The sequence below is a fragment of the Melozone crissalis genome, unplaced genomic scaffold (assembly GCF_028551555.1).
Source record: "Melozone crissalis strain CALT ecotype California unplaced genomic scaffold, PUWL_Pcris_2 ptg000019l_1, whole genome shotgun sequence".
NCBI classification, from domain to species: domain Eukaryota; kingdom Metazoa; phylum Chordata; class Aves; order Passeriformes; family Passerellidae; genus Melozone; species Melozone crissalis.
This window is the reverse complement of record NW_026535797.1, coordinates 30,245,289-30,249,719: the sequence shown is the minus strand read 5'-3', so window position 1 is coordinate 30,249,719 and position 4,431 is coordinate 30,245,289.

Here is a 4,431-nt window from a genome sequence, read left to right as displayed (position 1 = left end):
GTTAATTCAAAGAAGATCTGTAAATTTACTTCAGTGTTGAATATACCCTGCTCTTTTTATCAGTAACAGTATCTACTCATGAAATGAGCTATTAAACACCTTTCATCCAGCACAGATATTCCTCTACAATATTCTAGGAAACTTTAGCACATCTTAAAACTGAGATAGAAGTCTGATAGAAGCAATAACTGCCTTAACATGGCTGTTTGTGATTTCAAGGATTTTCTTTTTAGTACTACCCATCTGCTAACCTTCAAAAGCAACTAATTGTAAAAACACAGTGATACCAAGAGCCAAGCACTTAACATTAGGTAAAAAATACACACAAGATAATGTACAAAGCTGCTGCCCCAGGAGCCCACGTGAGAGAAGCCCACACTTCCACACACTCACCTATCTTTCCAGTTCATAATGCCCCAACAGCAGAAAAAGCCTTACTGACTGACCTTTATACAGCTTAGGTGTGAGTGGGGAGGAAGCACTACTGGAAGCAAAGGTTCATGGGAAGGTGATTAACTAATTTAAAGGGTGATTGGTTTCAGGTTTTCTGTGTGAGTGATTGATAAGAGAAAGGAGCACTGTCGCTGGGAGCAGCCTAAGGTAAGCCAGGTCCTTTCAGGAGGTCCATCAGCAGTGCTGAGGCTGCTCAGGTTCTGAGTAAGCTGTCTCTTCTGGTGTTTTGTTCTGTAGGTGGATCCCCTCAACTAAATAAAACTTTGTTCTCAGTTCTTGTTCTATCTTCTGGGCATTACAGTGTGTGCTGAGGGAGAGCTGTTATGGGCTGACTGATATGCCTAAAGCTCAGTCTGATTCTTGAGAAGAACCAAGCCTCAAGCTGGCATCAGCAGCAAGATGAAAAGCAGGAAAGAAATTTGAGTGGAAATTTAACATTGCCAGAAGGCCACAAAAATATATACACCAGTGCTGCTGTGCATCATCCTTGCTCTTAATGCTTGCACCTGGGTTGAGTGACCAGTAGAAATGGCATCTTCCATCTGTGCCTTGAAGAAACTGAGAACGTTTTCCTCCAAACAAATTCAAATAAGTTATTTTAGATGGAGACATTATCTGATAAGGCCGAAGCAGGGCCATACAGTTTCACCTTAGGAATTAAATCCTTAAGTATTCAAGGAAAGGTGGAGACTGAAAGCCTTGTGATCTCTGTTCCCCCACCCTCTGCATTTTACCTTTACAGGATGTAAACCCATCAGCAGGGGGAGGGTCTGTTTGTCCTACACCAAGGTGTAGTGCTGGTCTAATGGTGATTTACCCTCAGGCTGCATTTAAAAAGCGCTTGAAGGTGATGCCATCCCCAGCAGGAGGGAGTCGGCCAACCCCGGGGCAGGGTCAAGGGGTGGGCACATCCCAGCAGCTCCAGGTCTGAGCAGAACCCATCCCTGCAACCTCATCGGGCTGAGTGTGTATTTAAAGCAGATGTGGGGTTCCCAGGAGTTCTGTTTGCTGACTCAAGAGTAAGGCAGTGGTTAAGGGGGGGCAGGAAATGGGGGCCAGGGGTTGTACAGGGATAGATTGATATCTTAAGACGTCAGCAAATTTCTGAGGAAGAGAATATATTGAAGGCTGCATTTACTCAAAATGTTCAACTTTTTTTTTTTGTGCCATCTCATTAGCTGGAACAGAAGGAAATGCTGGAATTGGAATATGTTGTGTTCATCTGTTCTAGGCTATAAATTGACTGTGAAACATCACATGGAGGCTCAGTAGAGCTCCTTGCTGTTGTCAGCATTGATGGAGTGGCACCCTGTGAAAGGCACTGTTTTCTTTTGCAGATATGGTTGGAGTGATTCACAAATGCAGTTAACTTAAATCTTCCTCCTTTGTGTGCTGTAGCAACAGCCGGGATGGTATTAAAGAAGTCCTGAGGATGAAACCTGGACACGGTGGGGTGCTCTATTTACCTGCAGTGTAAACATAGCAGTAAATTTGCAGCTTTTTTACAACTGTGAAAGCCAAGAGACAGGGAAATATTAGGAGTGGTCAGTCGACAGACCCAGATGGAGAGTGACTGTAGACAGCTGGAGATGCAATAGATCACCACACAGGATGTTAGTGGTAGAGCTGGGGAGGTAATGCCACAAACCACAACTTTTACTCTCTTGCACTTTGTACCTCCAGGTGTTCAGTGCAGCCTTTGCATCTACATTAAATAGCTGTCTTTAAAGAATCACACCTTCTCACTGATTCCATGTCCCATTCAGTGTTCAAGGACTTTCTCACAACTCAAATAATTGTGCTTTCAAGGAGGATGTGTTAAGAAAAGCCCATGGACTCTCTGTAGAAGACACTTGGAAATCAAAAGTTGGCTTTGTATCAGAAATAACGGATGTTTGATGAATTTGTTTTCTCTTGGCTATGAATTTTTAAGTTACAAAACTCTTAAACCAGCCTGTTAAATATAGATTCTTAATTTTCTGCTGCTGAACACTGGAAAACATTAAATGTGGCTTTCCAAATTTCCAAGGAATTATGAATTCAGATGAAATTGGTGGTCCTAAGGAAAGGTAAGATAGATCTAGAAGTATATAGCATATATTTTAGAAAGAATTAGTTCTGTATTAATTCTGCTTAAGAGTTGTGACACTGACAAGTCATTTCGCCTTTTTCTCTCAATTTTTCTTCCTGTAAAATGGAAATAATAATTTCTAAATATGGCATTTATCCGTATGGAGAAGGTGCAATTACTGCTAGTACAGTCTGTGCTTCATTTCAATCAAGAAGTTAGAAAAAGCTCTCAGTAAATATCTGGATTTTGCACCTAACCAATGTGTGTACTTTCAGGGAGAAAAAGTTGAGTTTGTCCACAGTCAATTTCCCAAGAGAAGCTCTCCTTCCCTGGGGCTCAGCCTAGAGCTCTTTTGCTTTATTCTTTGGTGGACTTCTCCATCCTGAAGGTGTCAGCTCTATTTTGTTGTTGCCTATGGGCATCTGGCTCTGGGTATTGCTCCTGAGCTCCAGGAGGATGATTCCTCTGGTCTTTTCAGAGTAATCTACAAGAAGAGACTTCCTTATGCCACTTTTTTCAGAAGAGACATCAATTCATAACATCCCTAATCCTTTAAATCGTATGAATTTTGATGCTTTTACTTTTCAGTTAAAATATTCCTTAATATTTATCAAACAAATAAGGGAGGTGTTGCTTTGAAAGGGGAGTTAATGTATTGGTTTGATGCTTGCAAAGGCTTCTGAAAAAGGAAGAAATCCTACTGGAGTGTGGTAGGGCACAGACTGTTTAAAAAGTTCGTGTCTAAGCTATTTTCAGGCCTTGGCCCACAGCACCATGACTTTGTGTTGTTGAAGACAGAGGTTCTGAGTTGATTTATAGTTGATTTACTCTTATCCTGAGCATTTAGTGCTCTCCCAATTTCTTCACAGAGAAACAAGGAGAGAAGGAAGCAGCAAAGAAGAAACGGGTAAGCAAAGAGAGACCAAGAAAATAAGTTGCTGGAGGTGGAAAATGTTCAGCAATCTGTGGGTCTTGTATGCTGATCCACCTGAACATAGTAATTTTGACCTTCCTAAAGCACCTATGGGTTAAAAAAGCTGCTCCAAGATGAATAAATGAAAGAAGAGCTGAGGTGTGAGTTGTTGGGGAGTAGAGCTGCCCTGCAATATGTCAAGGCTTTCCGTGTTCCATCTCAGTGGTGTTGTGGGGAGCAGGGTAAAGCCCTGCCCATCTCACCTGGCATCTGGGAACTGAGAGCTAACCATGGGAATTGCCACCTAAATGTCAATGGTACTTGATCTTACTGATATTTTCAGGTGATTAACAACTATAAAATGGTTCTGCATTGAACAATAGCCTTCTGTGAATTCTAATCTATACTAAAACATAATTCTAGTGTCAGTGCCTTGAAATGAATTTTTGGAACAAATTAAAAATATTTGATTCTTAATAGTTTGTTATTCTGTGATAAATTCACAAGTTCAGTCTATTAGAGGCATGTAAATTGGCATTTTGGGGTATATTTTATGTTTTATTGCACATTAATGTCATTTAATTGTAGAGTTCAATAATATCTGAAATTACTCTTTGATTAAACAAGAGGGAATGAATACAAGAACTTTGATATGATTAATATTTATTTAATCGGTTTTGTAACTTCCTTTTCCTTTATGCATAACTGCCCAGTACTTACATAATTTTTGTTCTTTCTGTAAGACTGCAGTACACTTTTGTCGGTTGTAGCATTACCTTGGAACATGAATAAAGATTTAATTTGGCTCAAATGCATTATGGTTGTGCTTCTAAAGAGCACAGCTCCATCCATTGCAGCCTGGGATGCCAGGCATCTATAGGTTCCATTATAAATGTTATGTCTTGTAAATTATTCTAATCCTGTGAACAAACGTGTCATGGTGAATGATGAATTGATTTCTTTTTTTGTTTGTTTTCTGTTAATTAACTTCTCT